Below are 9,975 nucleotides of genomic sequence, written 5' to 3'. Positions count from 1 at the left end.
AACCTGCAATTTTTGTAATTTTACTTTTCATAATCATCTTCCCAGGTATGGGTATTAAGATCATTCTTGCCCTATAATATACTGATATGTTGATGGTGTTTTCCATTTTGTTTTATTTTTCCTATTCTTGGAAGAATTTTTATTAGGTTGGAGTTATTTTATACCTTAACTATGTGGTTTGAGGCCCTGAAGTAGTCTAGTTCTGGATTTTTCTTTATAGTAAGTGTCTTAGTTAGGATTTCTATTGCTGTGAAGAGACACCATGACCTTGACAACTTTCATAAAGGAAAACATTTAATTTGGATGGCTTATATTTTCAGAAGTTTAGTTCATTATCATCACGACATGACATAGCAGCGTGCAGGAAGACATGGTGCTGGAGAAGTAGCTGAGACTCCTGCATCTCGATTTTTAGGCAGCAGGAAGTGGTCTGTCTCACTGGGAGTAGCTTGAGCATAGGAGACCTCTAAGCCTGCCCCCACAGTGACACACTTCCTCCAACTAGCCACACCTCCTAATAGTGCCATTTTCTTTTAAACCACCACAGGAAGGATTCTATACATTGAATAGACAGAAAATTATTATTATTCTGTGTCCTCCACTGTCAGTTTTGAACAATTGGAGGGAATTTTGCCATTTCATATAAATTTTCAAGTTGATTGGCATAAACCCACCCATAAGTCCTCCCTTATTTCTAGTTGTTGTAATTCCTTTTTGCACAGCCTCTGTTACATTTTTCACATTGGTGATCCAATGTGGGTGGCGTCTTGCTTCATTTCTTCTTCAAGGTGTGAAGATGCATTGAGAATCCCCCTCTGTGTTCCTTTCTCAGCTGCTGACAACTCCTCTGGCCAACGGCCTCCAGGGCCAGCCTGAGGCTTGTGCCTGACTAAAGTTATTTGCACAAGGTCATGCATCATCCCCACTTAGGGCCTGGCTAGTCATCATGACACATAAATGTCTGCCCAGGCCCCAAATCAGGACAATTCCCAGGTGTCATTTGAGCTATGTATGGTTGGCCGAGACTTCCTTTAAAACTGAATTACATCAGTGCCTCCCTGGCCATACTCTCTCCCATCTCCTTCTTACACTCTTACTTCAGGTTAATTTGTTAGTCTCCCAACTCCTAAAGGTGGATACTAGCTTATTTTTAAAAACTGTTCAAATTGCCGCAAAATACACAGAACAAAATTACTATCTTAACCTTTCTCAGTGTACAGTGCAGCAGCATTGGATACAAATATTATCACCACCTACCTCCACGACACCCAAGAAACCCTGGCTCCCATTCCTCCCTGCCCCATCCTCAGCCATCACCGCTCTCTGTGTCAATGAATTTGATTAGTGCAAATATTTTATGTAAGCAAAATCATACAGTATTTGCGCTCATTAAGGTTTAGCCTTTAACATTTCTCTCACAAGCCCACTTTGGTGCAGCTTCTTCTCACAGATTGTATAACACACACACACACACACACACACGCGCGCACACACACACACACACACACACATATATGTAATCGGAGGTTTCTCTGTCCTGCCCTGTCCCATAGCTGCTTCCAAATAATCACCCAGAGGCTTATTAATATTCATTATTATTGCTCGACCAGGTTTATTACTAGCTAACTCTTACACTTAAATTAACCCATATTTCTATCTATGTTTTGCTGTGCGGCTCAAGGCTTGTCACCTCGTTATCTACAATGCCCTTCTTGCTCAGTGACTTGCCACCAACTCCTTTGACTCTGCCCTTCTCCCCATCAGTCTTAGTTTGGATTTCCTGCCTAACCATATCCTACCTGGCTATTGGTCAGTCAGCTTCCTTATTAAATCAATCAGAGAATAATTTACACAGTGCACAGGAATATTCCACAGCTTATAGAGGTGTGTGTGTATGTGTGCATGCGTGTGTGTGTGTGTGTGTGTGTGTGTGTGTGTAGATAATGTATATGTAAACATTACATAGAGACAGAGTTTCTCTATGTAGCTCTGACTGGCCTGGAGGTCACTTATAGAACAACCTGACCTCAAACTCACAGAAATCTTCCTGCTTCTGCCTTCCAAGAGCTCGGATTAAAGGTGGGCAGCGGTACATCCAGGTAGCATATATTCTTATCATTCATTTCAAAACATTTTCTCATTTTCCTCCTGAGTTCATCTCTGACTTATGGATTATTTGGAAGCATATGATTTATATTAAAAAACATTTCTAATTATTGATTTCTGGCTTAATTATACTGTGATGATAAAATACCCTGGGTGGAATTTCAGTCATTAGGAATGTATTAAAGATTTCTGTCATCGCTCAGATTCTGGCCAAATGGAACCAAGGCTCTATGCAGAATTTTTTTTTTTACAAGAATGATAATCCCACAATGAGACACGCAGACTTATTTAACAGTCACGTTAGCTTTGTTCATGGACTGCCATAGCTCTCCACATCCTTGCTAATTAAGAAAGGCGTGTTAAGATCTGCTACCACAGGGTTGGAGAGATAGCGCAAAAGTTAGAACATTTGCTGCTCTTGCAGAGGATCCAGGTTCAGTTTATAGCATCCACATGGCAGCTCATAACTGTCTGTAACTTCCAGGTAACAAATACAAAGTCCTCTTCTGGACCTTTTGGGTACCAAGTATGTATGGAACACATACATGCATGCAGGCAAAAACATTCATCTCATACAAATGAAATAAAAATATTTTTAAATCTTATAAGATGGCAAATTCATTCCTTTTGATATCTGTCAGTTTGGCTTTACAGCTAGGAGGTTAATTTAGCATTATTTTTTTTTTCCTGGCAGAGCAACTTCTTATCATTTTTGGGTCTCACATGGAGCTTTGGAAACACCATGTTTGCGTCACAGAGTCTTCATTTAGATTTACCCGCTTCTTTATTTATTCATTCATACATATATTCCTTTATTCATGAGTGCTCTTACTGGACATATGGCCCTAGGTCAGCATCATTCACTTTCAGGGCTTTGAACCTGTGACTTCATCATCCACTGGCCAATGTGGTCTCCTCTGGAGGAAATACTGCTTGGTCAATGGATACTTTTTCATTTTTTCTATTTGTTCTTCAGCTTTACACTTTTGTGTCTATGTGTGGTTTTCATTTACTGCTCTTCTTATTTTATTGCTCATGCGCATGCAACAAGCTCCCTTTCTGGGTGAGCGGTGCTGCCTGCCCTGCCCTGCCCTTTCTGAGCCGGTAGCTGTTTTCCTCACTTTTGGACTAACTCAGTCATCATCTCTTCAGACACTGCACCCTTCTCCCTCCCTCTCCCTCCTTCTGGAGCTCTAATTGTGTATTTTCTTTCAAAGTATAAAAATCCATATTTCTTTTTATGCTTTGGTCTGCATATATTTTTCTAACTTGCCACCATAATTACTTATTTTCTCCAGTTTTGGCTAAGCTTGACAAATACCTTAAGTTTAGCTGCATTTTTAAGTTCTAAGTTTTCTACTTATTCCTTCTGCGATGTTACTTTAAACAGTCATGCGGTCATTTCACTGGCATGAATTAGCCTCATTATTGTAGACGTTTTCCACTTTGCCTTTTGAGACAGAACCCACTGCATAGCTTCAGCTGTCCTCCAACTCATGATCCTCCTGCTGTAGCCTCCTAAGGGCTGGATTTATAGGTGTGCCACACTCAGCTATTTTGAAGTGGTTGTGAGTATCGTAACACCAGCATCAGAATCTCCAACAGATCTGTTTCTCGTGTTTATTCCTTCCTTTTTGATTCAACCCCATCACTTTTCTTAACTGGTTATTTTTCACTGAATATTAGACATTTTGTATAAGGTAGTAGAAGATCCTAGGGGCCCTCAGCAGCATGCTTCTCAGATACTAGGGTGTAGATGGAAGTTTCTGTTCTGCCCAGTCCTACAGCCATTTCAGTCCCAGAGAAACACACAGAGGCTTATATTAATTATAAACTGTTTGGCCTATAGCTCAGGCTTATTACTAACTAGCTCTTACAGCTTAAACTAACCCATAATTCTTATCTATGTTTAGCCACATGACTTGGTACCTTTTCTTAGTAAGGCGTTCTCCTCTTGCTTCTACTGCATCATTGCTGGTGACTGACTCTGCCTTTCCTCTTCCCAGAATTCTCCTAGTCTGGTTACCCCACCTATACTTCCTGCCTGGCTACTGGCCAACCCGTGTTTCATTAAACCAATATGAGTGACAAATCTTTACAGGGTACAAAAGCATTATCCACAGCACTAGGGACCCTGGGTGGATCTGTCTCTGGATTGTAGAAGACACTAGGGACCCAGGGCAGTATCCTTCTCTGGATTGGAGAAGATAGTAGGAACCCTGGGCAGCAAGAATCCCTCTCTGGGTTGTAGCAGACACTTGGGGTACTAGGCAATATTCTTCTCTGAAGAAGATTTGGTTTTGCCTCTGCCCAGCACTCAGAATGAGTGAGAGGTCTTAACTTCCCCAGTGACTGAGGACATTCAAATCAGGGTGCTTGATTTATTCTCAGGGTGCACCCAGGCTGAGCAACCTTCTTGGCTTGCCTTGGACTAAAGGGTTTCTCAGAACAGGAAGTTCCAGCACTAAAAGCAGACAGTCAGGTGAACCAAGGCAGAAGGTCACCACAGGTGGCTCCTTAGGGCTCCAAAGAGCTGTAGGGTCTTCTTTGATTCCTCCTTGGCAGGCCATCTGTACTAACTTTTGTCCCCTGCTCCATGATGCTCCTTGTGGTTCTGAGCAGCTTTCTGACATCTTGCTGCCCACTGCCGCTGGGTTCTCAGCAGAGCACAGCAGCCCATGAACTAGCCAATGCCTTGAAACAGGAAGAAGAACCCAGTTTCAGGCTTATCCCCGCCCTGACCCAACTCTCCTCTCTCCAGGAACTTGTTTTTTCAAGTCTTCCCTGTCCTGGGTTTCCTCCAGTGCCTTCAGGCAGGTGGTGGTTAGGCAGCTTTTTCTAGTTGTGCTTGATTGGAGGCGTGGTCTGAAACAAGCGAGTTCAACATCACTGGAAGGAGAAATTAGACTGCGTGATTTCAAGGCTTTCGAGTGGTGCCAAATGCCCTCCAGAAAGATGGCAGGACATTGGCTTTCAGTTGCGGTCAGGAAAGGTGGTTTCTCTGAGGCTTCCCAACACTGGGTGTCACCATCGATACCAAAGACACTTTGTCTTTATGGCTTTGCCATTTGCTAGACGTAAGAGGGGGTGGAGCTTCCAGTTTTATTTTTCTGTAACTCCTAAGAGGTGAAGTCTTCTTTCCTGTTTCTCAGTCATTGTATTGGGTGAGAAACACGGGGCATTTGAAACACTGCCCAGTAGATCTGATGGACAGAAACTAGAAACCAATCTGTGTGTGGACGGGATCTGCTACAAGTTCACCCGAGGAGCTTGTTTGTCCTTGGCTGTTCTTTAACCTACATCAGTTCCCCCTGGTGGGAGTTATTTTGTGCTGTGTGGCTCAGGAGCTGCAGTCTTGACCACAAAGGCTGGGTACTGATGCGGGGACATGCCAGGTTCAGGGGGGTCTGTGACACTGTCACCATCAGAGTTGATGAAGGAAAAAATGCAAGGTCAACATTCAAAACCCTGAGGGTAAGGGTGGGCACGCCCCCCCCCATCATGCTGCTTCCCATTCCAGAGACCATTATCACATCAACAAAGAGTGTTGCTTGAGCAGGATGACCATCTTCACAGAGCTCAAATCCCATGGCAAGCAACCAGGCTGGGACATGCTGTCTTGGAAATACTGACTTTCCAACCTTAGGCCCCACACAACAGGTGCGCGTCTTCCACAGCAGTATGCGTTTGTGTCTGGGCCCATTCAGGTGCTTGCTTTCTAAATCGTTCCCTTGGCATGTGCCAACGCAGCTGGAGTTGGGCATTTAATTAGTCATTTTAAAAACAAAAGGGAAGGTCAGGGAGTTCTTAATTGAGGAGGGGGAGAAAGCAGTCCTCCCATTTGCCTCGATCCCCAAGCAATTCTCTCTGGGCTCCTTTGTGGTCGCAAAGGCCGTAATTCTGGAGCCAAATTTGGGCATCCCACAATGGCGGGTTCAAAGAGGGGTTTTCATTTCTAATTACCCCTCAGGTTGCCCCCGTACCTTTATCCAGTAAATGTGTAATTGGGAGTTCCTGCATGGAGACTGAAGTCTCAGGCAACAGCAACTCAAAGAGAAGTCTCCCACTGGTCTAAATGGTCTTTTATAGCGTAGGCTTCCAGATACAGGACTGCTTTTTTTTTTTTTTTCCAAAGGCTTTATGTAGCAGTTAATGGCTGCAAGCAAATACCCAAACCTCAGATCCTGACTGTGTGCCAAATCCTTCACTGAGAGGGGAGACTCTGACAGCAGTGTTTGTTGGAAATTGCTCAGAACAGGGAATATTTTACACCCATAAATAACTCCTTTGAGGGGAGGGGGGACAGGTGAGCCATTGCAAGACTTTCTTTCCAAGAAGAGGGACAGTAAACTTATTATGCCTCGAGAAATTTCCAAGGATGTCCCATTTATTCCTTGCAGGAAATACCCTGTAATTTTCCTTCCTTCCGTGCCAATTTTCCTCACTTTTTATCTTAATGAATGAGGTTTGCTGCAACCCGTGTTAGTGCTGGTCTCTTTAGCATTTTTTCCATATTGTTATTTGGAGACTGGGTTCTCCTCAGACTCCTCTCCGCCTGCCCATATGCTTAGGTCGGAACTGGCTGTCCAGACGGCATCAGTGGACGGGGAGGGGGAGTCTGTGACACGATACGCCGGCTGTGATGTGTGGAGCAACTAGAGTCCTGGGGGCCACCAGCTGATGGAGACGAGATGAGGCTAGGCTGGCGGGCACTGGACTCTCAGAGAGCGTTATGGAACTCGCTGAGGAGTGCAGGGTTTGGGGGTAACGCTTTCATATCAGCAGTGTATGGAAAGCTGGGGAAATGGCTTAGGTAGAAATGGTTAAAAGCTGCATGCTTAGAAAGGCATGGTGGGGCCCTAGGTGGGGCCTGTTACCCGAACACATGCCCAGAAATCAGCAAACCGGTACAGCTATGGGAGTCAGCCTGTATGTAAAGCGGGGCCAGCCCTGTGTCTTAGGTCTGGGATACATCCATGAGTCACGTCTTTGGTTCCAACTTTGCTCCGATCTTGCTTTGTTATGGAATTCAGCTAATTTGCCGCTGGCTCTTTTTCTTCCTCCCCCACTCCCCTTCCTCACTACAATGCAACCCCTCTGCCCACTGACACCCCACGGACAGCACTGTCCTCGCTGTGAGGAGAGAATCAAAGTTAGGGAAGGGCCTGGCACAGACACATGCTCTGTAACATAGGGTTAGCAATGTGCAGGTCCAGTACTTCCCACAACGAGAATAAGGAACCTAAGACTTGGCTCATTAAGTACCTCACAGACTGGCTAACAAGAGAGACTGAAGAAGCAAAGAAGGGGTGCAGCGAGGACCAGCACAGAGACGAGAGGAATGAGAGGAGTCAGGCCTCCCTGACTCACCAGTGCCCAGGGACATCTTCTCAGGCCCACCCCTCCTGGAAACCCTGGCCATTCCTCCAGTTCCTCCATCTCAGCAGGGGCAGGACTCCCCTCCTTGCCTTTATGCCTTTTAGAATCTACTCTGGCTACACAGACAAATATTTTTCTGCCTTTGCTTTGTTTTCCAGCTCAGGTGAGGCCTCCTCCTGTGTCCAGTGAACACCCACAAAGATGAATGGAGGATGTTGTGAATGGGGCCTGGGATGCAGGAAGGAAAGATGTATGAGGAGCCCACCACTGCCTCTGTGCTGGAATATTCTCTGGACTGGCTAGGGAGAAGGCTGCATGCAGAGATATATATGCCTGTCTCCTCCACAGGACAATAGAGCCACAACTACCCAAAAGCTCCTGCACACCATACCCTCTGGTGGGTTCCAACAGCAATTAAAAACCAAGGGTGTGCCCAAATTGTCACTTAGCAGGATACTGTTGAGGTGCAAGGTGTGTAGAAGAGGAGAAAAAGATGGAGTATTGGCTGGGGGAGGGGAGTTCGAAGGAAGCCTTCCACCCTCAGGCAAGTGAAAGGGCAGAGTCAGCTGTACTGTGTGGAGACAGCAGCCACAGGCACAACCCAAGGCCTGGGCCGGTGAGATGGCTCAGTGGGGCAAGTGCTGGCGTCCAAGTCTGTAAGTCTGACGACCTCAGTGCCATTTCAGGACCCACACGATAGAAGGAGAGAACCAGCTTCCATTCATTGTCCTCTGACTTTCAGATGTGTGCCATGGCTTGCGCACACACACACACACACACACACACACACACTATACGAGTTAGTTAATTGATTAATTAAGCAAACAAAAACTCATAACCCAGGACCCGACCACAGCCAAGTTGGGCTTTCCCTTTCAACCTAGGGAGATGAATTACAAGACTCCCATTAGGCCCCCGGGGGCATGCCTGGTCCAGACAGAGCAATGCTCTTGGAGCTCAGGAAAATACCTTCTATGTGCCCAGCAGAAGGAAGAAGATTTCAAGGGGAGAACGAAGATGTGATGGGCCTGAGGGTGAGGGACTGGGCCCTCGAGGCCCAAGCTTGATAGTGCTATTGCCATCTCCTTCCCCACCTGAGGTAAGTAGCCCTTCCTCTGCCCTGTCAACTGGGAGCCTATCTAGTGACTGCTGTGTTCCTCCTTCAGTCTGAGGACCCCTCATGACTCCACAGTCCTGTCTGTATCTATAATAGTTATCTGCACGTATTAGGACATATGACTGTATGTGACTCACCCCTGTCCCTCTAGCACCTGTCCGAGAGTCTAGGTCACTCACCGGCTAAGCCACACTCCAAACGGGGGCAGCATCAGCAGCATCAGCAGCCTCACCAGCAAGTCTCGTGCTTCTTGTCAAGCTAACACCCCAGAGCGGAGGTGGGAATGGAGAGCCACACAGACAGACAATCCAGCTTCGGAATGTGGGCTATAAACAAAGGACACAGAAGCATGGAAGGCTGGGGAGGTGGTTCTGGTCTGGGGGGCTGAGCAGGGTGTCTTTGAGAAGGCAGCATCTGACACAAGACTGACAAGGTTTGACAACAGAGAAGTCCCATAGTTGGACTTTCCTTTGGGACGCCAGCTCCCAAACAGCAACACAGAGACTTACTATTAATTATCAAAGCCTGGTCTATAGCTTAGGCTTGTTCCTAACTAGCCCTTATAACTTAAACTAACCGATTTATTTTCATCTCTGTTCTATTGCTTGGCTCATTACCTCATCTCGCTGTACTACCCATGCTGCTTCCTCCCCCTCTGACTGGCAACTCTGCCTTACTTCCTCCCAGAGTCCTCTCTGTCCCTGTAAGTCCAGTCAAACCTCTTTCTAGCTATTGGCTGATCAGTTTTATTATTACACCAATCACAGCGATACACTGTCACACAGTGCACAAACAAGGATTCGGGCATCCTCCTCAGGACCAGGACTCAGTACCCTAAGGCTCAGAGAGACAGGCAGTGAGAACTTCTCTAGTCCTGTCTCTCCCCAATTTCATCAATGACAGGCCAGGGGAAAGAGAGTAGAGAGGTTCGTGCCTTCCCCTACTCCCAGTTTGCCAAGGACAAGGAAGAGGAACTCCAAGAATGAGCTCCTTGCTTCAACAGAACACTGCAGCCCTGGGTTCCTATGTCTGCCGCTAGCAGAAACGCCAAGTGCCCAAGGTGGCTATCACGTAAATATGCCCTAGAACCTTCCCTTGTGGAGGATCCAGAACCATCGGGGCAGTTCTGCCTTGGAGCATCTCAGCATTGTTTCCAACTTCAAGGTCTCCCAGGGTCCTGGTGGTTTCTTTGTGCCAGGGGAGATGCTCTGTCCACCAGGATCTGTTCCCATAGTGACTAGCACTGTTTCCAGCCTGAAGGGCTCCCAGGGTCCTGGTGGTCTCTCTGTGCCAAAGGAGATGTTCTGTGCACCAGGATCTGTTCCCATAGTGACTTGATTTTCTGGGCTGTTATCCTCCAGTCTGTCCCCAGA

This window comes from Myodes glareolus, chromosome 24 (assembly GCF_982192425.1).
Source record: "Myodes glareolus chromosome 24, mMyoGla1.1, whole genome shotgun sequence".
NCBI classification, from domain to species: domain Eukaryota; kingdom Metazoa; phylum Chordata; class Mammalia; order Rodentia; family Cricetidae; genus Myodes; species Myodes glareolus.
Note: the sequence above shows the minus strand (reverse complement) of the source record.